Here is a 27,569-nt window from a genome sequence, read left to right as displayed (position 1 = left end):
GAAATTATTTTATCAAATTCATCGCTGGTCACCCATGGATATCAGTAGCCCCCAAGGAGAAAAGCTAAGATACTGAAAAAGAGAAAACTACATATTAAGCCCAATCAAAGATCAATGGTATCAGAAATTGGATATTTTGTATCGCAATTATAGGATACATACAGCACTAGGACTGATCTCTTGAAAACTGATGTTTTAGCATATTTCGTTCCCTAGTCAAGAATATCTGATTCCATGAACTGCACCCAGGATATTATTACAGCATACATACTATCCAACAGATTCAGACAGAGAGGCAACCATATTCTCATACAAATGCCACATATATACTAATACCATGCTTATCATATTCCTAGAACCATGCTAACTGAACAAGGCTGACTAATATATATATCAGAACAAAACAGAATTAAATCCTCCAAACCCTCTTAAAGAAAGCTTAGGATGATATGTAGCAAAAAGTAAATGCCTGCATGATTTTTCGATCACATGCCTGAAAAGAGATGCACCGTCATCCTAAAACTCCAGATGCATAAGAGCCTCAAAATTAGAACACAAAAGCAAATCAAGCTTTATTTGGTCAAATTTATGAAATCCAACAAACTAAAATTCCAGGACTGCTTAATCATATTTGTACATAGTAGTTCAACATGAGTTTGATGTTCATGTTTTAACTGTTGGCCTCATAAGTCCCATGCCAGAACCACTTCCAACATGTTTAAAATCGGTTGCCTCCAAGTGGTCCCCGTGACCAGAAAATTCAGTACCTCCTTTTTCCAGTGTGATCAAATGCTTTTCTTTGCAGCTTCTATTGCAGACAAAACAAACCCCATCTAATTTAACAAATTTCTCTGCACACTTTTTTCAATAAACATGGCCACAAGTGCTGATTGCCATTAGTGTATGCGTGTTTGTTATTGTAGCTTTGCAACTAGGGCAAATAGAACTAGCCCCCAAAACCTCAGATTTTTTGTCATGTGGATCCTTGGTAAAAATAACTGGAAAAAGAGACTTCAACTTCAGTTTCTCTTTACCCCCTGGGCAGATTGTATCAAGTGAAGGTCTCTCAACTTTTGCTTGAGCCTCGGGAGTTGTTGATGGTAGCCAAAATGCTTTCATTGTCCGAAGAGCCTCCGCTTCAAATGAAGTCACCTTAACACTATTGGCCCCATGAAAACTATTTTTGTCTCGAATGTGATTTTTGTCATTATACTGAGGTACATCGCCATTGTTTGGCTGATCAAATGCATCAAGTTCCTTGTTGCCTCTTTAACAACAACTTCTCTTCTTCCTCCTCCTCCTGTTTTTGATGTGCTTCATAGCTTGCAAGTTTCCTGTCAAATCATACACCGATAATACCAGCAACTTATAATACTCACTCATAAAAAATTTAAATTAAAAACCTAAATATATCAGATATTTTGTACTCTCAACATTGAAGTGCCGGCAACCTAAACTAGTCATTCTACTGATAATGAATAGGGATACAATCCCAGCAACACTCGTTTCTACCATGTAGTATCCAAACTTCTAGCTTAAACTATATGCAACGAATAATATGACCCCATAGTCAAAATATGCACAGTGGCATCCAAAGCTCAAAGAAAATTAATGTCAATTGTGATCAACCTCGGTACTATGATAACTGAGCCATACAAATGTCCAATTCCATTGAATCCAGATTAACAAGAGCCATCAAAGTAGACTAATGTTAATTGTAATCTACCATGGTACTATGATAACTAAGCCATACAAATTTCCAATTCCATTGAATCCAGATTAACAAGAGCCATCAAGAAATAAATGGAATAATATTATAATCCTATTGGCTATCTAATGCAGATCTGAAATTCTCAACAAATCAAAAGGCAATGCCATTCATACAAAATGTAACCATATGATTCCTTCAAAGAAAATAACATAGACCCTGGACAGACATAAGAGCTTTATTCTGGCAGGTGGAGGGAGATCATCTACCCAGGCAAAGAAGGTCTAGTAACCAGTCCAACAGGCTGCAGTCTAGAAACAAGTTGAAGCACTTGAACTGATGATGACACGGTTAAAATCTGGTAGCCTTGACCCTCAATACAGTTGACCAAATAGTTTCAGGCTGTGGGTTGTGTTGATGCTGCAACATTGGTGGATAAATGTCAGATGGAAGTCCTAGGTGACTCTGATAAAATGGATGCCATCGGTCACAGCTTCACAACTTAAAAATAGCCTGATTGTAATGCGGATCTTGTAAGGAGGTTAATGCCTATCAAGTCAAAAGAGTATTTAATTACAAAAAGGAAGGTTTATCGCGCCTCATCATTTGACTTTAGTTTTTACTTGTTCTGTATTGGTGTCCTATAGTTTCCCTAACCAACCTATATATTCACTTGCCAGTAGTTGTGGAAAAGAAGAGACATTACTTATATTTAATTTACAGTGCATGTTTTTATGGGCAGCGCATCTAAAAATTATATGTTCTCTCCGATCTTTCTCGATCTTGCATAGTTCCCCAAGAAACCTAATAACAGGAATCCATTACCCGAAACAAAACATAAAAAATGGGACAGAAAATGCCCACAAACCAATTGGAGGATTCCATGAAAAACCCTAATACAGGAACAATTCCCGACAGAGGACCAATAACACCCAAAGAGAAAACCCTTATAGCATCCTATAAGACACTGGTAGCAGGAACCTATTTTCCCAAATCAAGGGAAAACAATACCCAATACTCCAAAAAATTCAAAACTAAAAACTGGGTTTATTCATGATAACAAATCTAAGCTCTTGATGTCTTTCTTTTGCGCTAATAGGAATTCTAGAATGCATTCTTTGCAGAAGAGGTGGCCCTTCTGACAGCAGAGGGGGTCTATCAATGGCTTCAGGCATAGAGAACAGGCATCAAAGGGATTAATGGAGTCCTTGTTGAGCCTTTCCTTTTGAGTACCATACCTAAGCTTTCTCTTCTCGTCGTATGTAAAGAACGCCAAGTCATTTTTGTTCTTTGAACGCCTTTGCAGCATCTTCGCTAACTCAGGGATTTACGATTGCCGGCAACAAATACAGGATAGAAATGGTGCATGTGTCAATCAGTTGTTAACAGAGTCGGAGGTGTCACCGAATTGTCCCTGGGTGGCGAGCTGCAGAGCGGAGGAATTGTAGAGCAGAGGAATTGTAGAGAGGGAGGTGCCGAGTCGAGGAGGAAGGTGAGTGAGCAGCCCGTGAGATTGCAATTCCTCATTTCGAATTGGAAATGGCAATAACTCTCCACGGCTGCAATTCCAGCCCGGATCCGATCTATCAGGGGATGTCAAGATTTCCAGCACCGATCGGATTTTCTATCAGGGAATGTCAGGATTGCGAGGGGAGGGTGGTGGAGAAGGAGGGTGGGAGAGCTAGGGGAGGGTGGTGGAGAAGGAGGGTGGCGGAGCTAGGGGAGGGTGGCGGAGAGGGAGGGATTGCTGGCGGCCGGAGCCAGACGATTTTCCGGGCGGTGGCGAACACCGGGCCATTCCTCTACCTAGGTAGACTACTCCTTTCTCCATTGGTAAGGTAGGTGGCCTTTTTAAGCTACCTCTATTCTACAAAACTACAGGAATAAGTAGAATTTAAAGGGTAGGATCTTCCTTCTCTGCAAATAGTTATTTACAGACAGTTTGTAAACTAAGATTACATTTAAGACTTTTTCTTACAACACAGTTGAAATAAATGAAATTTGTTTTTCATTATTTTCCTTTCTTTTCACAAGTAAAATCTTATTCTAGGTTACTCTCATTATCCTTGACCAAAATGGCCTTTAAGGTAATCTACATGATCCAATCTTGATCTTGGAACTATACAACAGGAAAAAAGTACTGTCGTTTACCCATGAATGGTACTCATTTATCAAAGACCTCAAAACAAAATTGAAAGATCAGACATTTAAACACATATACAGAGAACATAAAGTGATTTGATACAAGAAGGACTATGGCAAGGTAAGCAAGGTCTAGATCTAAGTGCAGTATTAATGCTATTTTGAGGAAACAGATTTCTTCTTAAATTTACTTGAACATTGTTCCTCCACATATAAAAATAAATAAAAAATATAAAAGAGTAAAAATAGGTAAATGAAAATACTCCTAATGCGTTGCCCTCTTCAGAAATTTTATCACCCAAATTTGCCGTTGAAGCGCTGCTGCTGTCGACGTGTAGACCGATAAAAGTGTCTGCGGAAAAAGAAGGCGGTGTAAAGGGAATTCAGGACAGAACTAACAAATGTTTTGAAGGAATGAATAAAAATCTAGAACGAAGACGTTGTTTATTTGTTTTAGATGACTGTGTTAGATCTAATTCATACTTCCATCCTGTCATTACCCATGTCTATTGGGAACTTAAAACATTCGAAGTTCCTAAATTTATCCAAAACAAACATCAAAAAGCTGCCCAACCGCTTGAGTGATCTGAAGCGTCTCCAATTTCTTGATGTTAGCTAGTGTCAACTGCTGTCTAGCATGCATTTGGGGGTTGAAGCCCACAAATATATAGTGTATCTATGAAGGGCTGCAGAAAGATAAGACATTTAAACACATATACAAAGACCATAAAGTTGATTTGATACAAGAACCACTATGGCAGGGTAAGAATCATTACATGCATACTTAATTATGAGACAGATAAACCTGAAGGCCAGCACCACTACATTATAGTTCTAACTTGATAATGCCATAATACTTCAAGTCTACTTCTTTGCTGCATTATTCCTATTACCAAAATTAGCAGCAACTTTGGCTGCCCTGTCAAGAACCCTAGCAACCATCAGTGCTCCTGTTGCAAAATAACTGTTGTTGACAGGAGCTGTTCCTGCATTGCAAGCTGCATGCCCAGCTGTAATCAAAGCTGCTTTTGATATCTCTCCGAAGAATTTGCCAAAATCTGCCACCTTTGCCGCAACAGTGTCCATCACTTGATACTTCTAGTCTAACTCTTTGGCTTTGCTTAAAGTATCTTTTCCTAGGGTATAACCTTTTGAAAGCATCGTTGTAACCACTTTTACTGCCTGGTCAACAAAATGGAAAAAAAAATCTCAGTTGCTTATCAAGGACTTCAAACTGTCCAATAACAACAATGTTAATATCCTCGGAATATCATAGGCTAATTGAGAAAAACATTTTTCAGTCTAAGAAGTATGACTTTCTAAATTTTGATGTAATATCTAAATTTTACTTTTCTCCATTGGTAAGGTAGCACCCAATGCATATATTGAATCTCCAGAAGAAGATAAAAGAAGAAAATCTTGTGCTCTTCTATCTCAATTTCAGAATGCCATGTCAATCTGAATGTGACTATATTCAGAATGCCATGTCAATCTGAATTTTTTCATGGAAACCATTTTGTTCACCTTCGAGCATTGTCTGTCAAACTCGCTTGGTCAGATTCTTGCCAACGATTTCCCGGAAGGAATGCTGCACCGTATTGAAAACGAGGGCGTCAAACGATATCCCTATCAGAACAAAGCAGTATTTCTTGATTTCATTTTTTATGTATAACAGATCAGGGCTATAATAGATGCTCAGCATGACACTCAGGATGTAAGCGAAGAGTGCGCTTATGGAACCGCAGACCATGGACCCTACGGATCCTAGTAGGGCATAGGCGCATTATGGGGCATTCATCTTGACTAGTCTCTAGAATGACCCTGCCTGCTCTATGAAGGGTACTTTCTCTGTTTTGTGTGCTGAGTTGACATTGACAGATGTGCTGAAATCGAAAGTTGAGAGGTCTGAAAGCCTTCTGGAATTGGGAGATCGGCCATAAGAAGAATTTCATCCAATTATGGGCAAGCTCACAGAATTCCTTGCACTGGAGGGCTTGGAAATGGGCAAACAAACAAAAAATCAAAACAAGAATACAAATCTATGTTCATTCTATTTCCCCTTTCTTCCGAGGATCATTCAAACTGATAAATACTAACAATTTATGGATGGTACAGAACAAGTTTCCTTTCTATCTTAGTGATGAATGAGTGGGTCATTCAAAATGTGAGAAAATGTAAAAGTCCATAAACTTCTACAGAGTAACATCTAAAGTACCAATAAACATTAGAAGGGTTAATGGGAGGAGCAAAACAACTACAATTTAAGAAAAAAAAATTATCTCTGGACCGAACAAAACCATTATAATTTGAGGAAAAAAATGAAGGATTGTATGAGAAGGCATCCAAACAGTTTGGTGGAAAATCTTTCACTGTAATAAAACTAGAAAAACTTGGCAGCTGCTAAATAATTTTCCAAAGAAAACCCTGAGGATCTATAGACAAACAAAACAATTATAATTTCACAAACTGCTAATCTAAGGACGAACAAAACAAGTATAATTTTATGAAGAAGAAGCTGAGGATAAGCATTATAATTACAGTTTTACAGAGAAGGCCCCAAGGATTTATGGGACTGCAAAAAAAATTACAATTTTATAAAGAAGGCGAGAGGATTTATGGGAGAAACAAAACAATTCCAATTCTATGGACTTTCAGTGAGAAAACTATTGCATAGGTTAACCACAATGTGCCATTATTGAATTAACATAGTGGGATAAAACCTTTACCTGGCACTGTTCTTTCTTGCATTGTTACCAAGCTCATGGGCAGTTTCTTGGAGTCTAATCAATGTTGAATAAGCCCCGTCATCCCCTTTTGAGATAAGGTCATCGTGAGTCCCCATCTCCAAAATGCTCCCCTGGTGAACAACTGCCACCAGATTAGCCTTCCTAATGGTTGAGAGATGATGTGCCACAACTATTGTTCTTCTTCCTATCATGAACCTGTCAAGGGCTTCCTGAACAAGTTTTTTTGATTCAAAGTCCAGAGCACTGGTTGCTTCATCCAAAAGTAGTATGGTCGGGTTCTTCAACATCGCTCTGGCTATTGCAATGCGTTGCTTTTGTCCGCCTAATAGTTGACCATCTCTTTCACCAACCTGGAGCTGCAGACCCAACTCCAGAATGGATTGTTAGACGATTAAATAATCTCCAGCCATTAGATCATCATTGAAGAACGTTCTGATCAGTGAAGATTCGCTCGCCCTGAGGTCTGAAGCGACACAGGTGAGTTTTGCATATCCCTCTAGACCAGAGATACCCGTTCTCAGTCGTTTCTCATTGAACATTCCAACAGGAAAAACTGTAGCTATGGTTGGTCAAAGTGGGTCGGGAAAGAGTATTGTATTTGCTCTGGTCGAGCGCTTCTATAACCCCATTGAAGGTATCCAATACATGATTTTAAATGGCATTTTCATACCCTGAACTCTGGTTTTTAGTTTAATGAATTGCTTCTCAAAAGTATTGTTTTTAATTTCTGCGAATGAAGGTCAAGTGCTACTTGATGGGTTTAACACGAAAACTCTACAGTTGAAATGGCGTAATTAATTATAAATAGAATAAAAACTTTACACCATGAGAACCCTACTTAATTTCTGCTCCATAGCTAAAATTTAAAAGCCAAAATTAGAATTGAATTGAAAAAAATCAGTCAAGCTGTGTCTGTGATAGCTTTACTCTGCACTCGAATGACTAATATAAATTAAAACAACGATGAGGTGCCACATTCAAGAGTAATGGCAGATATATTCACTTCGTGTGTCTATTGATATATGTGAGATATGTGTTATTGAATGGTGTATATTTCTATTATTTATGTTTGAGAAGATCAAATTTTTTTTGGTGTTAAGGTTTAGATTCAAAAAACAATTGTACTTCAAAAGATTTGATTTTTTCTTGGGAATTTGATAGATTTAGATTTGAAATGCAACTATACTAGTCTATACTCATTAAAAACTATGTTGTTGAGTCTCCATTATTTACCATTAAAAATTATAAAATGGTTGATTGATGAAAATAGTATAGAATGAATATTGACTAAACACATGCAATAATGTCATTCTAATCTAATACAAAAAAAAACTTTACTAACGTTCTTCCTGGAGGGAGAAGAAGAGGGAGGAATTTAGCTTTCCATTCCATTAAAGAAATAAACAGACAAGGCATGGCATGATAATAACCAGTAAGATATCATTACAAGCGAGCTTGTCTGAAACACCCTTCTATCCCAAGTCAGTCATTCATACATACAGGTTAAATAACTCCAAACATAAGTTCGTCTGATAATCTTGCCTGCCACTATAAGATACAAAGTGAATGAAGCAACACTAGGTTCGAAAGTGGCCATGGGATCAAGTTCAGCAAACAAGGAGTAGAAGCATTAGTGGTAGTAAGAATTCTGCCATTGAGATTCAGAACTTGATCATACGAAAATTGTATGAGAGACGGTCAAGCTGGGCCTTGAATAAACTAACAAAAGAAAATCTGAATTTCTATCCGGAATTGACTGGGAGAGAGTTAGCAATGTCACCTAGCATATTCTTAACCTGCAGAAACACGGTATGGCCAATTTCTCTCCTCATAGCTTTGACTACCTTCATATCGATATTCATGGCAAGATTTCCTGAATAAGCATCCCTGACATGGAATACATTGATCGCTTTATCCCCTCTAGTTGTCACATCTGCTCTTGTCACTGAGAGACCATTTTCATGGAACATGCGAGTGACATCCGAAAGAAGGCCTACTCTATCGCTTGCACACAGCTCAAGACTTTGGCCCTGTTCAGCAGGAGCTAGAGGTTATTAGATTCAGTAGCAGAAGCAGAGATTCAGATCTTCAGATCAACATCTTAGTGAGCAATTAGTTGGATGAAACTTGAAAGATTTTGAATATGGAAGGCAAAATCCACTGACCTCAGATGCCCTGCGTTCTATTGTAGCCTCCAAGCACCTGACAACTCTGTGTTTCTCATCTTCTGTGTCTAGGGTACAACCATCCATATGCCGAATGTAATATTCCTGTAAGTGCAATTTTTTTTATTTAATTAGAATTTATTTTTTTGGGATAAGACAGATGAGAAGATGAGTTTTGAACTAGTAACCTTAATAGTAAGAAATGCCTTAACATCACACCTAATCACAACCTATACAAATCACAGTATATACCCACTAGCCCAATCAGAAAGACTGAACACATTATTGCCACACATTAATTAAGGACATGTTTATGTGTTCAGTTCTTGAGGGAAAACAATTTTGGGAGGGTTAAACACCTTCCCTCACATACAAAGGGCAACTAAGATTTGAATCTGAACAGTTTGCATGCTGGCTCCCATCTCAATCACTAAGCCACAACCTGATGGAAGAAAATGCATATATTTTTACCTCTTTAACTTACCTGCAATGCATAAGGTAAATTGCAAGTGATTGAAGCATGAAAGACAACATACTAAATGTCTGTCAGAGTACAGAGTGTATCAAATAGTAACTTTAGCCTGTCTCTACACTAGATATTAACCATAGAATAGCCTTTTTCATTGCAGTTCTCGATGGTAATGAAAGGGTTCTTGTTTTCATCCAACAAAGTGGGGTCTGACGAATCAGAAGAACACTCATAGTCCCTGTCAGCAAACATCAGCTGGTGCAGACGCCTCCCTTGGTGAGTTAAGCCCATGGAAAAATCTGTCTTGACTCCTTTGGTGCCATTGTCATTCCCTTTAAGCACGTTTGAAAGTCGTTCCTTAATGGTAGACAGACCAACTTCATCCTCTATAGGCCGGTTTGATAATTCATCAGTTGCATATACAACACATGCTACTCTCATATTATGGGTCCAAGATTCTGCTGCTACTACATTGCAACCAAAGCTTGTAAGCACTGCAGAAATTTCTGAAAGAAGACCAGGGCGATCTGTCCCAGTCAATTCTATTGCTACGTATTCTCCAATGGATTGTACACCTACAATCCTACCTAAACAAGTCTTCACCTCTCTACTGGAAGTGACACGCTTTGTTCCCAAGGACTGCAGCAAGAAAATCAACAAATATTATTGAGTAAATTATCATCACCAATTCCAACAAATCCAATATACCAACAATCTGCACAGCCACCTCTTGTTAAAATAAGTTAATTTCCAACGTCAAGCTAAAGCTACCTGCTGTATGTATTCAATGATGCTTTCATCTGTAAGTTTATCCCCTAGCTGGTCTGTCACATGAAACATTGTAACACAAAAGTAAAACTTGAATCATTCAATCAAACAATTGGCTGAGTCCCCTGTAATGTCCACACAACAGCATTTGCAGAGATGAAAAGGGAAATGTTCAATGATAGGTCTAAAGGAGCGAGCTTACCATCCATAGACCATCCACCATCTGAGGAAATATATTCTTTCGAAATCGTTAGATCTAGATCAGTCAAAAGTTGGACCACTTCAAGAAGTATGGCATGCTTGTTCCTACTATCCACCTGCACAGAGATCATCCACAACCCCAACTACTGAAAGAGAAGCACATCATCATGAAAAAATTACTAACAGCCTGCAGTTGCACAGAAATTTCTTCAGAGTTGGGCTGAAGCCAGCAATACTTCCATCCCCATGAGGACAAGGATAGGTGGGAGGGGTTTCTTACCCTGATTGGAAATAGCCATTGTAACGCTAGCAATGCCTTGCCATGGCAATGGCCTCCATGATCTAGTTAACCAGCACAATAATGAACTCGAATGAAATTTCAAATGTGAAGATCAGACGGAAACCCCAATAGAAGGAAATTTCAAATGTGAAGATCAGGCGCAAACCCAAATAGAGAAGAAACATTTTTTGAAGTTTAAAAAGAAAAAAAAAGGAAACTCACCCATAAACCTACAAATGGAATACCCTAGAGAAACAATGAAAAACCGTTAGCTGAAAAGGGGATCTCTTTCAAAACCAATTTATCTATAAGAATGAGCGGAAACCCTCACGATGGTTATTACCTCTACTGAACTACCATAATCTCCATTGTTGGATCAATCAAGGGACAAATGTACCATGGAGATAGAATGAGTGTAGAGATTTTTACAAGATCTGGATTTCATTCTAAAAAGGTGCGCAAATGGCGGTGTTTTCCCTGCTTCCCGTGGGTCGTTACCCTAACCATGCCTCAACAATCCTGAGTCGTCATCTTGCAGCAAAGAAGGGATTCCCTCACTCCCATCCGCGGCCCTCCTCATCCTGCAGCAAAAAAAGGTATTCCCTCCCTGCCCTCCGCGACCCTCCTCATCCTCCTGCGGCAAAGAAAAACACGATGGACGAGGCTGGTAGGTAACATAATTAATTAAATTTTTAATTAACCAATTTTATTTTAAAAGTTTTTTAATGTTTTTTAATTAAATTGGACGGCATACCATTGTTGAATCGTCTAACAATGCATCTGACAGTTAGGATTAGGACAGAAAGGCAATTAGGGGAGTTGATTTCAGAGGGAAACGCCTTATGGTGTAAAAATATCTAATTTGTGAGTTGACTTTTTTGTTGGGAATATGCCTTTATATACAAAATATAATATACATAGTGTATGATAACTTTAATTAATGTTTACAATTAATTACATGTTACCACATTATAATATTTACACTATACATATTATAATATGTTATAACTTTCTAAAATTTAAAGTATAATTATATAATACATTATTTAAAATATCATCTCTATATTTACAATATATGTTAAAAATATTTTAAACTATAATTATTTAATTCGAAATAGGTTTAATTTTACTATCATATTCATGCGGATGCTTATTTATATATTATATTACAATATATTTTGTCATGTTATTATTTACATTAATTATAATATTCACAATATTGTATCACTGATTTGTCCCCTTTTGATGTTGGTATGCACCAAAGTAAGTAGTAGAAGAAGAGACAAACAACGTGTAAGGATCACAATAGGAAGCAGTAAGACTCTATCAATCCAACAAGCAAGTTGATAATCACCACATCCATAATGAAAGTCATGTCAAAAACATGATAGTCCTAAAAAAGCTCCAAACTCAAGCAATAAGGATTAGAGAAATCATGAGTGACATCAAAATTCCAAAAGAGAGGGAGTATTCCAAAAGCCAAAAAATGAAGAGTCCCCATGATTTTGTGCAAAAATTATGGGGGGGGTTGTGGCCACAACAGGTCGTCAGGGACGTTGTGCCATAGAGTTATCATACTAGAAGAGCTCTACAAATCTTGAAAATGTTAAGAAAGTTTGAGGAGCTATTAATAACTATTGTTGCAAATATTTCGCCCAAAAGAGGGGGCCGAGAAAGGAATAGAATGGAGGAAGACTTGAGATTGGAATTGAGTTGTATCTAGGTGGGAATGGAGGCCATGGAGAAAATGTAGGAATGAAAACATGGTGTGGGAAATATCAATGAGATTGAGGACACAAGTTCTGAGGAAGAGATGGAGGAAGATCTAAGAAGGGAGCAGCTAGATGAACAACTAATAAATATGGTTAACAAGGTTAGGTGTACACCAAAGATCGAAGTGCCACTATATGATGGCATCTTGAACATGGAAGAGTTGTTGGATTGGATCAACAAACATTTCAACTATGAGGATGTTGAGGAGGAGCAAAAGGTCAAGTATGTTGTCACGAGTTTAAGAGGATATGAAGCACTATGGTGGGATGAATTGGAGGAATATCAAAGAAGCATAAGGAAAACAAAGATTAAGAGTTGGCACAAAATGGTGGCCAAATTTAAGAACAAGTTTACGCCTAAATACTATCAACTGAACTTATTTAGATAGCTACAAAATTTGAGGCAAAAGTGCATGACGGTGAAAGAATATAGAGAGGAATTATGTAGGCTAAATATCACGGCATCTGACATAGAGGAATATGTGGAGAAGGTAGAGAGATACATAAATGACCTAAGATATGAAATCCAAGATGAAATTGGCCTCTTACACTTGAAGACTGTGAAGAATTCCTATCAAGAAACGTTGAGGGTTGAAGAAAAGTTTGCTAGAAAAAAAAGCCAACGAAGCAGAGGAAGGATTCTATCTAGAGGGATAGGATCTTCCAACAGGGGAAGAGTCCATACCCCAAGAGAGGAAGCAAGTAATCCATACAGTCAATCTCTAAGAGGGGGAGACTTAAGGCATAAAATATTTTTCCCAAGAGGAAAAGGTAGAGATATGTGGAAAGATAGTTCATATGGCATGGAAATATCCTAAAAATAGATGAAAAAGTTAAAGAGGAGTGCGTGTTGCAGAAATCAAGGATGAAATATCAAAAAAATAGGTGAAAGAAGAGACTCTTGATTTGGGTGAATCCCTAACGTTGAAGAGGATTTTAATTAAATGATAAAAGGAGAAGGAAGAGCCAACATAGTGAAGGAAAATTTCCAAAACAATATGAAAGTCCAACGGAAAATGTTGTAAGTGAAGGAATTTAATCAAACTAATAAAACACTCATAAAATAAATAGCAAAAATATACAAATCAGACATGGCAGAAAAGGCATGAGAGACTTTCCTGTAGTCTCTCATTCTCATGAATTTTCTTCTTTTAAATAATGTTTATGATACACATAAATACATGAGAAAGTTGTTTCAAGATAGTGCGTTTATCTTGAACAAACATGGTTGAGGTACATTCTCAGGAAAACACTGATCTAGGAGAACTAGTTGGAGAGAATCTCTCATCCTAACTAAATTCCCGAGTTTGAGGAACTAACTCCTAATTCTCAAGATTTGATTGATTTAATTATAATTTTGGATTTATAATTATTTATTATGAGAGTGACGCTAATATTCCCCCCCTCAATGATAAATCCAAAATAAGAACAAGGAACCCTCTTCCAAGTTCTCAAGTTGATCCTCAAAAAATATTTGCTTGAAAAACCACTAAGGCTAGATGCTGAAGAAACTGCGATATCAAGATACCATGATTCAGTTGCATGTCTGATTCATCTCTGAATGTCGCTTGAAAACACCATCACATGCCAAGCTACTAAAGGATCCAACTGTCCTTTGCTTGAAATAATTATCCTGTGTCCACTCAAAAAAATTGATGAACGCCCATTGGCAAATCTGCTGATGATGATCACCAACTGGCTGATGAGGTTGAAAAACAACTCACTGTTGCTTTTGCTGTATTTGAAAACTACTCACTGCTAACTTTGTTGCCGATCACCCACTGACGAATTTTTTGATGCTCACTCGCTGATGAAAATTCCCATTGGCTACTTTGCTGATGTTGTCGAGACTTTCAGTTTGACAACCACCGTCAATTTCATTGACATTTTCCCCTCTTTGTCAGCTGAAAGGAGAGACAATCTTCTTCAAATTATTTCTAAACTCCCCCCCTTTAGGTGTAGCATTGTTTCACTGGTATACTCCCCCGTTCAACTGCAAGAGAGTACCATCTTCATTTTTATTGTTGGTTGCAATATGTGTGAGTGAATTCGGTTGTAAAACTTATACAATCTTCTGACCATGGATGACCATTCCCAGGTATCAATCCATGAATAATTGATCTTCAATCTGGTTGATTGTTATTGTTTGTTTCATTGTGATGATGAATGATTTGACTTGGCACAATGGTGACAAGGATGGAGATCAAAACATTGATCTTCCAGATGACCAGTTCTTTGACAATGAAGGCATTTTAGTTTCACTACAACATTAGTTTGCATGTATTTCTGTTTGTCTTCAACTTTCTCAGAACTAGCCGATGTGATTTGTGGAAGAAACCCTGCACTGACAATCTTAATGGGCCTTGAGTAATCTTGGATATGCAAGTTGGTGTCATCTTTGACATATCCTAAGCCTCGTCGATTTCTGTTACTTTTGATTTCTTCCCATGGCTTGATGATTGGTTTGGAAGAAAGCCGAACTGGATCAGGGACCACTTCGACGCTTGAAGTTGGTTGGATCAGTGATTTGGAATCATCAGCTGCATTTGTATTGTTCAAAGACTTGGAAGCATCACTCTTCTCTAGCAACTCAGTTCTTTGTAGTTGTGACTCCAGTTGAAGGAACTCAATCATTTCATGTGCATGTTGAAGATGCACTTGAATATGAGTGAGAGTTGTTTTGTTGATGTTCACTATGTCTCCAGCTGATGATAAAATCAAATTTTTAAGAATTTGGGACAATTGAATGTATGTCGCCATGTTAGCTTGCTCACTTTGAATTTCGGCTCACTTGTAATGTTTCTTATTTCTGATGCTTTAAACACTTTCTAGAGTTTTATAACTTGGTTTCTTGAACTCTTGATTTCACACTTGCTTGATTACGATCGCTTTGCTTGAATGGTTCACTGACACTTTGTGAATGCTTCAATCAACTTCACACTGGCTCGTTTGTTGTATATTTTGTGCTTTGAACTTTCACACTTGATTTTGACACTCTCTCTTGCTTGGTTGTTTGAATTACACGCTCACTTGCTTTGTTCTTTGAATCACACACTCCCCTAATTTATTGCTTATTGCACTTGCTTTAAACATTGGCTTGATTTGATGCTCACTTGAAGAATAGAATACTAAAATTTACACTCGTTTGATGATGATTTCTTGCTAGATGGCTTGCTTGAACTTGCTTGATTGATTACTAAAACTTTGTGCTTTCTTGAATGTACTCACTGAATGTGCTTATTTTTTAAAAAAAGCAAGGGTGTCGAACACTGTCGAAAATGCATCCAAGAGACAAATGACAAGTTCAATCTTGATGACTCAGTTGAAGACTTACTTGAATTAATGTATTCACCTTGACAATTCAAATTAGGGTGTCGGTTACAACTAAGAATGCACCCATACAATTAAGTTAAAAAATGTTTATCTGCAAGTTATACAAAAAGTGTTGATGATATTGATGTCGTCTTGGCTTGAAATGATTGATTTTGTAGTGTCATTAACTTGATTGCTTTGATTACATGATGTGAAATGTGCTTGCTTGGAAGATCATCTTATCAAGTTGATGATGTGACGCTTTGTGCTTGTGTACTTAAGCTTGATTACAGGAGCTTGATTAAATGTTCTTATACTTAAGCTTGCTTATGTGCATGTAGTTGTTTAAGCATAATACAAAGAGAGTGTTTTGATAATCTGAACACAAGTCATGCACACACATTCATTACACACGATGTAGCTAAGATCCCCTTATTCAATTTTGGGTGGATCTAGGATACAAGAACCACAAAAATTATGATTTTATTAATTACTGGAGTACATCATTATTCAATGTCACAACTTTGTCATGGAAACTTCTGAATGAGAAGGTCACACTTGCAAACTTTTGAAGCAAATTGTCTTCAAAAACTGCCTACACTGACTCAATCTCTCAAAGTAAAATATTACTTTGTATTACAATAATGACTTTCACTTATCACTCCAAACAAAAATTCACTTATATATCCAAAAAACAAATTACAAACTTCTTAACTCCTTATCACTCCAATATTAAAAAAAAAAAATTATGACTAATCCTAAAAATACTTGTGAATACACCTTATCACTAATTCTCTTTCATATTCCACTCATTCTCTCTCCTCACCACTCATTCTCTCCATTCAAAATGTTACTCAATAAAAAAATTTGAGTGCCTAAAAATCTTTTCACCAACTTCAAAGAAATCCCTCTAAAACTTTACATAACAAAAAGTACACTTATCTCTAGGTCTAGAGTTCGAACTGCATCAAACTAGTGTTCATCATGATTTCACACAGCAAGTCCTGGAATCAAGTCCAGGGCACAAGAATATGATGGGTTGATCTTCATCAGGTGTGAAGGTACAATCTAAGGTTGATGGGCTCTTAGAAAATGTTGTGTATACTGTATAGGCCTATGATTTAGCCCATGTTGCACAGAGGCTGAAGCAACTAGACAACATTATGGGGACGAATCAAGACCCAAGAATATCTCATTTGAATTCTAAGGTTGTGCATTATAACCCCTCAGATTTAGTTGGCTGGATCGAATCAATGTTCAGGTACCTTAATCCAGGAGCAGACATGCATGTTCCATTTGGGGACAGGGGATCTCTGATCGATTCTTCACAGGTTCATAAGCCAATTCAGGATGATCTCAATCTTTCTGTTGTGGACTTGGCACTCATTCATGAATACGACTTGCACTTTTATGGAATCCAGGCATCCAACCCTCAGGGTTTTTCCCAGATTTTGATCCCTCTGTTAGATGCAATATTTTCTCTAAACCACCTCTGCGTTCTGGGGATTCTATCACACACATGAAATGTCAGGTGCGGAGCTTTAGTGCCCAGTCTAGTGATGAGGGTTCGAGTCTCTCTAGTACCCGCTTAGGAACTGCACAACAGAGCATAGATAATGGAGCGCAAGAATCATGGATTCGCATGGTGCACTTTCTTATGGGATGGGCGGAGGCTATACAGAGAAACAATTTGAAGGTAGCCAGCGATTTAGTCAGAGAGACTCGAATGACAGTGAATTTTTCCCGCTATGAAGCAATGGGAAAAGTAGCTTCCCACTTTATTGAAGCTCTGGCGCTGCGGATTTGTGGATTGAATAGCGCAGAATCTAATATGTCATGGGAAGATGCGTAATCCGAGATTCTCTACCACCATTTCTATGAGGTTTTACCTTATCTCAAGTTCGCTCATTTCACTACCAACCAAGCCATGCTTGAAGCCTTCGAAGGGCAGGATAGCATAGGGGATGGAAATATTGGGGATTGTGAGTTTGCATGACAAGCATCTTTTTAGTGAAAGGGTTTAACAATCGATCTTGAATCTTGAAAATCCATCGCTCACGATTGGATTCCGTGTGACACATTATAGCCGATCTACTTGAAAGTTAGCCATCTAGAACGCTGATTTTCAACTCCAAACTGAAACGAATGATTGACAAGTCGTGCCTTGCGAGACAAGGAAAGAGGATCTCTCAGCCAGGATCTGATAATAACCGTGGAAAGTTTGTTTCTAGGTAAATGAAAAAATCGCTCTTGATAGCTCCAAGATTTCAAACACTCCAAAATGTGCACATGTTGTTCAACAACCTGTAGCTCTACAACTCATTCGGCCTACTTCAATATGCTGAGCTCAATATTAAGACTTAGCCTCCACCAAGTGCATGTTAGATAGTTTCTTCTCCACGTTTCTTACAATAGGAATGTAAGCCAATACTCTAACACAACACACAATCACCAAGGCTCTGATACCACATGAAGGAATTTAATCAAACTAATAAAACACTCATAAAATAAATAGCAGGAATATACAAATCAGACATGGCGGAAAAGGCATGAGATACTTTCCTGTAGTCTCTCATTCTCATGAATTTTCTTATTTTAAATAATGTTTATGATACATATAAATACATGAGCAAGTTGTCTCAAGATAGGGCATTTATCTTGAACAAACTTGGTTGAGATGCATTCTCAACAAAACATTAATCTAGGAGAACTAGTTGGAGAGAATCTCTCATCCTTTCTAAACTCCGTAGTTTGAGGAACTAAGTCCTAATTCTCAAGATTTGACTTATTTAATTATAATTTTGGATTTATAATAGTTTTATTATGAGAGTGAGGCTAATAGTAATGTGATCATTGATAGTGGAAGCATTGATAATTTGGTTTATGTGGGTATGGTGGAAACATTCGGATTGTCGAAGATGGCAGACCACACTCCTTATCGAGTGTCTTGGTTGCACAAGGGACATTAGATCTTGGTAAATGAGAAGAGAAACATAGAATTCCATATTGGAATCTACAAGGATGAAATACTTTGTGACATTATGGTCATGGATGTTTGTCACATTTTGTTTGGGAGACCGTGGCAATACAACAAGGGGGCTTTCCATGATGGGAGGACAAACATTTATTGTTTTGAGAAGGACAATTGAAAGAAAATTTTGTTACCCCTAGAAGATAAATGAGTCAAGGAGGAAACCAACCCAAGTGTATTAATGGTGACTAGGATCGAGATTTTGCATGAAATTAAGAAAGAGGAAGAGGTATAGTTCACTTTAATTGGTAAGCCTATGACTATCCTTACAGACAAATTTAATTGAGTTTCTTTCTAAAACTAAATCCTTGTTGGACGAGTTTTTGGATGTTATCATTGATGTGTTACTAAATTCCTTGCACCATGTAAGGAGCATCATCCATCATATAGATTTAATTCTAGGAGCCAGTTTACCCAATAAGGAAGCCTATAGGATGACATCTAAAGAGAATGAAGAGATCAGGAACCAAGTGCAGGAGTTCTTGGACAAAGGACTATTCAAAGTTTGATTCCTTGGGTTGTGCAAGTGGTGTTGAGCCCAAAGAAAGATGGAGGTTGAGGAATGTGAACCAACTCGAGAGTTATCAAGAAGATAACCATGATTTATAGATTTTACCCCATATGAATGATATAATGGATTTTCTAAGCTATGGTAGACATTTTTTAGAAATATATTTAAAGAGTGGGTATCATAAACTTAGAATGAGATAAGGGGATTGGTGGAAGAATGTGTTCAAAACCAATGATCGTTGTATGAGTTGTTTTTTATGCCTTCTGGATTAACCAATGCCCAAACAATTTTATGAGGCTCATTAATGAAGTTCTGGAAGAATTTATTGATAAGTTCATTATTGCTTAAATATATGATACCCTTGTGTACACCAGAACCAAGGAAGAACACCTCAATTTTTTAAAACTGGTATTAAGGAATTTGCAACAGGAAAACATTTTGATAAATATAAAACAATTTTCTTTTCCTTAGGAATAATTAGTTTATTTTGCGTTCATGGTTTCTTTATAAGGGCTGAAAATGGATTGTGAAAAAGTAAAAGAAATTAAATATTGGCCTTCTCCAACAAATACCCATGAAGTGAGAAACTTCCGTCGGTTGGCTAGCTTTTACCAAAAGTTTATTCAAAAATTTAGTCGCATTTATGCACCGATAGTGTAAACCATTAAAGAGGAACACCAACTTTTCCTTATTTTCAAAAGTCTTTTCAAGTGAACTATGATTACAATGGAATGACCATTGGAATCTTTCTTAGCTAATATGATAAGCGTGTTTCATACTTCAATGAGAAATTAAATGATACCAAGAAATAGTGTTCCACTTATGACAAGAAATTGTATTCAGTAGTTCAATCCCTCAAGAGGTGGAGGCATTACTTTATGTCCAAAGAGTTCATCATGTAGATAGGTAATCATACATTACAGTTCATAAGCAAACAAGACAATTTGAACTAGAGACATGCCAAATGGATTGAATACATGCATTTTTTTTTTTTTTTTTTCAACAAATTAATGGAAATGTGAATGTAGTTGATGACTCTTTGAGTAGGAGATGTTTGATTTTGCAAGATATTCAAGTAAACACTTTGGGGTATGAACACCTCTAAGAATTGTACAAGGAAGATTCATAATTCAAGGAAATTCATGAAGCTTGCGAAAAGCCAGTGGTCTGAGATCAAATTCCATGGCTTAAATACATGATTAAGGAGGGACTACTATTTAAGGGGAGCAAGCTATGCGTTCCAAGAGGGTCAATGAGAGAGAATTTGTTGAAGAAGAAGCACACTGGAGGACTTGCTGGTCATTTTGGTCATGATAAGACATATGCATAGTTGGGTTATTTTTATTATTGGCCAAGTATGAGGACTAATGTCAAAACATTTGTGGATAGGTGCATAATTGTTTAGTATTCTAAAGGAATAAAACAAAATATAGAGATATATGAACCACTGCCCATACCTGATAGGTCTTGGGAAGCCATAAGTACATGAACTTTGTTCTCGATTTGCAAAAAACATAGAGGAAACATGATTTAGTTTTTATAGTGGTGGACTGATTTTCTAAGATGGAAAACTTTGTACCCTGTTCAAAAACAAATGATGCTACTTACATTCATAACTTTCTTTTTAGGCAAGTAGTGGCATTGGATGCATAGCCCAAGAGTATAGTCTCAAACTGAGACACAAAATTTGTTGGGAATTTTTCAAGGACTTTATGGAAGAAATTAGGAACAAAATCGACATATAGTTTAGCCTAAAATCCCCAAACAATAGGGTAGACTAAAGTGGTTAATGGACGTTTGGGAAAATTCTTGAAGTTTCTAGTTAATGCACAAAATAGACAATAGGATCAAGTTCTCCCACAAGATGATTTTACCTATAATGATTCTCCTAATAGGACATATGAAAAGGTTGTTTTCAAATTGTATACGACATGCATCACAGAGGTATTTATGAACTCTAGTATTTGGTAGAAGAAGTAGTTCTAAGTGTTAATGTGGAAAAATTTTCTACATGCATGCAAACCATACATGAGCATGTCAAGGAGAAACTACACGAAAGAAACCTTAAGTACAAACATAGAGCTATCCTGAGAGAAGGGGAGTAAATTTTGAATTTGGGGAAATGGTTTTACCCCATCTAGGGAAAGAAAGGTTCCCAAACCGTAAATATATTAAACACAAATTAAAGAAGACTAGTCCCTCCAAGGTCTTTAGGAAGTTCTTATAAAATTCCTATGAGATTGAGTTACCCCCTAACATATGAATTTCTCCTATATTTAATCTCACATATCTGTATATTTACAAGGAGCCGGGAACAAAGAACTTGGAAGAACAAGAGTGGAAATGTTAACTACCTACAATCCAAGAATTGTAGATGGAGAAGATTCTTGACTAAAATATCATAAAAGAGATTAGGAATTAAAATTATTACAAGAATTTGGTCAAATGGAAGGGTCTTCTGGCTGAAGAAGCAATTTGGATGAACGAGGGAGAGATATTGAAACATGGAAGCACTGTTGCAGACTAGATGAACAAGATTCCATGAAATATTTTATTTTGAGGTAGTTTGGTTCAGAAGCATCTCAATGCATTTTGTTATATATATATATATATATATATATATTCCATGCAAATATCTCCTACAGTAATATTCTATTATGGTAATGTGTCCCTTGAAGGAAAAATGCACACACATATTATTTTCTACTTTGTTTATGTGTCCCTTTTATTAGAAATTTGTTCTAGTTTTTAGTAAAGGGCTTCTAAGGAAGGTTAGATATGACTTTTTGGGGAGGCCATTACTAGCCAACGTCTCCTTTTTCTATTCAAAAGACCTCATAGGGCGTGAGAGTGAGGAGAAGAAGAATACAAGGTTTGTTTTTCTATTGGTATCCTTTGTGTTGTTCCTTCCTGTAACGTTCTATTATAATTTTTTTTTGAATGAGGAACCTACATATAGATTTGATTGAATAGCAGATCCTTGTACTCATGTTGTTGAATGTGTTGAATTTTTTATCGAATTAAAGGACTGGTTCGATTCCAGGAAAGGTTAATCCCTGGAACCCATTATATATTGGTGAGTAATATCTCTGATATATTTTATATAACTTAATTGAATGTCAGAATAAACTAATTCATAAAATGGGTAAACATTTACCACTGAAATACATTGATTAAACAAAAGGAAAAAATATTCATGGAGTTATGCTATGGATCTATATAGTTGGGGCAAAGAATTCAGTGTAGGATAAGGATTTGAACCTGATTAGCCATCTAAATCAGACTCCCCAACCTCGAGTACATGAGTTGGTCAACCAATCAGATCTGAATAAAAGGTGTGCACATTTGGTATGGAATAATAAACCTAACACATGACCTGATTTTTTTAAATAAGCATTGAACTAAGGCTTGCTTAAACATATTTTAATTATAAAAATATTTTATAAAGAAATAAGGAGCCTCCACATAAAATGAGAAAAAGGAGTTTCCTCACAATGAAAAGGGGAATTGGGTAAGAATTTGGAGTATTATTACATATATTTTTTTAAAGGAGAGAGCCATGAATAGGGAGAAGGGGCCACACCAAAATCTTTAATCTTGGTAATGAGAAGCCCTGGAATTAAGGTTTTGAGCTCAACTAAATTGTTTCTTTCATTTCCTAAGTATCCCTTCTCAACTTTAAGAATGCCATCCCTATGGCTTATTAGGATGCCTCCCATTCTCACATTCGTTGGCTTGAATTTTGAGGATCCGTCAAACTTTAGTTTGTAGTCGTGCTCAGGAGGTGGTTTCCACTAGGACCTCTGAGTCGGGGGCATGTAGTGTTGTCTATGGCAGGAGTGTGACTAAATTTTCAACATGCTAGAATTTATTTTTTGTAGGAGGCCATTGGAAGTCCTTATCTTCCTATCTAGAGAGAAACATCGTCTCCTCAATGTGCTTGTGGATGAGAAACTAGATGTCTTCCTGAGTTTTATGTTGATTATTGAATATTTTTTGATTTTACTCCTTCCAAATTTCTTCTAGAATAGAAGGCTTGGTGCTAGTGTCCATACTCAATTTAGAACCAAGGTTTTTAAGGGTTATTTTTCCCAAAACTTGAGTGTCTATACAATATTTCCTTTGAATTTGTGAGTTTGTCAGAAACCTTGTGCTATATTTTCCTAAAGAATATTTTCAATTTCGTAGATTTTAGGGAGGTGACCTATGGATTCCTATTTGGATTTGCACATGTAGCACAAGGACATGTTTGTGAAACCCCTTTTGAGCAGGTTCTCATATGTGAGAATACGTTACTTCACTAGAAATCAAGTGAGTGTGAATAACTTTGACCATAAAACTAATGACCTTAATTATTTCTAGAATGGGCATGTGGCATCTTGTGGTCCTTGGTGAATTAGATATATGCCTCTTTGACTATGAAGGTTTATGTATTTTTGTAGCCCCATCGAAAAAAAATTGATAGTGCAGTTTTCTTTGTTATTCTATTCATTTCATGTTACAGTGTTTGTGATCTTTCTACACATCCCTTTCCCTTCCATAGCACTAGTTGCTGCCATTTTCGGATTTTAGAGTTTTCATCATCTAGCTAGTAGTTATGAATAGGAATTTTCCCAGAGCATTGAGTCTTGTCTTGGCTGAGGAGGAATTGGAAGTTTCTCATCAGGAAAGGAAGTTTCTACCAAGCATTTGCCCAGAATCTAGTTGATTTCCCATCATAGACTAACCATAATCTATGCTCCTGGACTATGTGTCTATTGAGGCTTGCCATGTTCCAGATGATGGAATCATGAGAAAGTGATGGTATTCAAATGAGGTCATGATTGTATGTCTCCTTGTAATATCTAATGTGCCATTGATGCACCCAAGTCTCTAATGTGTATTTGACTGATCACCACAAAATTTTGGCCCCAATACCTTGTTGATAGTTTATGGGTCTCTTAAGTGAAGAGCTCCCTCTACTTTTGACAAACATAGGGTGTCCTATTTGACTAATGTCCATTTATGATTGAGATGAGTGCATCCCTATAGGAATGTTATTTGAATATTTTTGGTGTGTTTGAAGAACTTCATGGGTGAAACCAATATAGAAAAGAGATAAGTCATCAGGGACTTGAGAATCGACTTGAGAAAAATAAGATGAACAACTATGTTTAGAGAGTAGAATATCCAACATTCAATATCTTTGTTCAATTTATCCAAGAGTTCTTGCTAGGAGTAATTCTTCATGGTTGACACTGTGAAAGGTACACCCAAATATTTGGATGGAAGGGAAGTAGGGGTGAAACCAAGAATTATGATGATGTTTCTTTGGGTAGTGAGAGTGGTGCCAAAGAAGAATACTTTAGAATTTTTCAAATTGATAATGGTTACTAAGGCTTCCAAGAAAATTTATAAGAATTCTTTGACCTTTTTGGCTTCCTTGAATGATGGGGGGTTCATGAGAAGTGCATCATCAAAAAGTTGTTAGTGAGTTATGGGGACATATTCAGGGAGAGATAGGCCATGTAGCATTCCCTACTACAAGGAAGATTTGATAGATCGTCATAGCCCTTTTGCCATGAGAATAAAGAGGAAGGGTGATAGGGGGTCTCATTTACTAATGCCTCAAGAGGGTTCGAAAGTTTTAGAGGAGGAGTTGTTGACTAATATGGAGAAGGATTTCATGTAGATGAGAGACGACCCATTGAGTTCAGTGAATGCTAACGCCAAAGGTGAAGAGGATGCCTTCCATATAGGCCCATTTTAGTTTGTCAAAGTCTTTAGAGAGACTCATTTTGAGAAGCATTCTTAATTTATTAAGGATATTGAGAGAGTGGATTTCATGACTTACAATAATCCCATTGATGATTTTCCTCCCTTCCATGTATATGATTTTCTCAAGAGAGATGAGGATGAGGAGGGTGGAATTGAGATTATTGGCTATCAATTTTGTAATCATTTTGTAAATAACATTACAAAGTGGGATGGATCAAAATTACTTAGATAAGAGACATTGTCCTCCCTTGGCACTAAGACAAAGAGAGTGGCATTGACTGCAAGGAGAATGCACTTATTGGCTCTCAAGTCTTTAGTTATCTCCAAGATCTCATTGTGAAGAAAATTCCAACATTGATTAAATAAAGTGACTATGAATCCATCTGGTCTAGGGGATTTTCCGTCCACCATTTTATGAATGGCCTCATCAAAATTTATTGCACTAATGGTGTTGGGCGTGTGTTATATTATTTACACCATTAGTCACAAGAGCGGGGGGGTCAGAGCGGGGTGCAACCCACCCTATCAGGGGGTTTCAAGGCAGTAGTAGTCCCCCTATATAGGGTTTGGGGTAGTGCTTATGAATTTTTTTTTTGGACCATACCTATGGTTTTAGGCATGTATTTTGCACATGGTTTGGGCACGATGGTTTTCTTCCCATGGTATTTTGTAGATCTAGTCAAGGTAATTATGGTTATGTTCCAATCCAGGGTTATTGGTTTGGCGTTTATGAATGCTTCGAAATGTATAGATATATATATATATATATATATATATATATATATATATATATATATATATATATATATATATATATATATATATATATATATATATATATTGATATATTGCAACATTGAAAGCAATATAATGAAAATTCAATTTGGTAGTATCGGTTTTGGGATCCAGGGGAAAATCTCTATGTATTTATTTTATGTTTCTTGCCATTGTATATTTTCTAGTTTTAAGAATTTGTTTGCAGGTAATTTTTTGTAGAGATTTAAAACCTACATTTGGTATCAGAGTTGTTTCAGCTTCAATGGGATGCCTTTGCTACTGAGGGGTTTTTCTTAGGCCTGTGGTAGACCCTATTCAGTGGCAGATATGGGGGTCAATTCTTGTCGTGAAAGAAGATGACAAGTAGTGGAAAGATAGAGATCGAGAAATTTAATGGTGAGAGTTTTGAGTTGTGGAAAATCAAGATGGAGGATCTGTTGGTGTATGAAGATAAGTGGATCACGATTGTTTGGGGTACTAAACCAATGAAAATGTCACATGAAGTCTAGGAAAAGTTGGATGGGAAAGAAAAGAGCACAATATGGTTGTGTATCTCAGATTCATTATTGTTGAATGTATCACCTGAAGCTACAACGAAGGCGTTATGGGATATGTTAGGGACTTTGTACCAATCTAAGTCTTTGGTGAACAAATTGTTCCTTATATATATATATAACCTGAGAATGAAATATGGAGACTCAGTGATAGAGCATCTAAACACCTTTAATATTGTGGTAATCTAGTTTTTTCTATTGATATTAAAATTTCATATGAAAATAAGTTCATTAGTTTGTTTTGCTCTCTACCATATTCGTGGGATAGTTTGGTTATTGCAATATGTAACAATACACCTACCTTGAAGTTTGATGAAATAGTCTCATCCTTGCTGTCAGAGGAGATGAGACAAAAAAATATGGAGGGCCAGAATGGAGATGTCTTGTCTGTATGAGGATAGTCCCATAACCGAAATAAAAATAACTCCTTGAGTGGGATATCTAAATCTAGAGGGAGATCTGAATCTCCAGGGAAACATGTAAAGGTATGTTCGAAATGCAGAAAGGAATGACACTTTAAAAAGGACTGTAGATATAAAGCTCCTGAGAAAGGAAAGCGATATGATAATGCTCCTTATACAAAGGAGAAACCCACCTCAAATGAAGGTTGGGATGTGTACTTGGCTTCTTCTTCAAGTACACGTGCAGATCATGAGGCATGGTTGATTGACTCAAGTGCACCCTTTCACTTCACTCCCCATAGGGAGTGGTTCTACGAGTATGATAAATATGAATTTGCAAGGTTAGAATCATAAGACATGGAAAAGTCAAGATGAATTTGCAAGGTTGAAGGATTAGAACACTTATACATGTTCTGCATATTCCTACATTGGCCATAAATCAGATTTCTGTAAGCAAGATGGATGATGCAGGTGTAAAAACAGTGTTTGAAAACGATATGTGCAAGATGGTTCAGAGAGAAATGGTATTGATGCATGGAGTTTTCATTGGAACTTTGTACATGATTATAGGTAGTACTATTATTGATGGGTGAAACAGTTTTTTGGTTCCTGAAAGTGGAGCAGAGCATTTGGTGGTCTCTGGAGAAAAGACCATGCTATGGCATCAAACACTTCAACATATTGGAGAGAAGGCCTTCGAATACTTCATGGTAATGGTATGGTAATTGGTATGTCTAATTTCTCTTTGGATTTCGATTTTTGTGAACATTGTGTATATGGGAAGAAGAATTAGGTGAGCTTCCCCTCTCATGCTAAGATGGAAAAATGGATATTAGAGCTTGTGCACAGTGATGTGTTTGGACCTGTGTTGGTTCCATCATGAGGTAAGTTTGTGTACTATGTATCGTTTATAGATGACTTCTCAAGGAATAGATGGATACATTTCCTTAGGAAGAAATATGAATTCCTTAATA

The 27,569-nt window shown here is 36.8% G+C and overlaps 3 pseudogenes; 1 reads left to right on the top strand and 2 right to left on the bottom strand.

The window, feature by feature from the left end:
• Positions 1-547: 547 nt before the first annotated feature.
• LOC149208684 (E3 ubiquitin-protein ligase CSU1-like) lies at positions 548-3,017 on the bottom strand (annotated as a pseudogene).
• Positions 3,018-8,258: 5,241 nt separating this feature from the next.
• On the bottom strand, positions 8,259-10,499 carry LOC149208683 (ACT domain-containing protein ACR3-like; annotated as a pseudogene).
• A 443-nt stretch (positions 10,500-10,942) lies between these two features.
• LOC149208682 (DELLA protein 1-like) lies at positions 10,943-17,560 on the top strand (annotated as a pseudogene).
• The last annotated feature ends 10,009 nt before the right edge of the window (positions 17,561-27,569 follow it).

This window comes from Pinus tabuliformis, chromosome 1_2 (assembly GCF_031772625.1).
Source record: "Pinus tabuliformis cultivar Carrire ecotype Pingquan chromosome 1_2, CPIR1, whole genome shotgun sequence".
In the NCBI taxonomy this organism is placed as follows: Eukaryota; Viridiplantae; Streptophyta; class Pinopsida; order Pinales; family Pinaceae; genus Pinus; species Pinus tabuliformis.
This window is presented reverse-complemented; position numbering and strand designations above follow the sequence as displayed.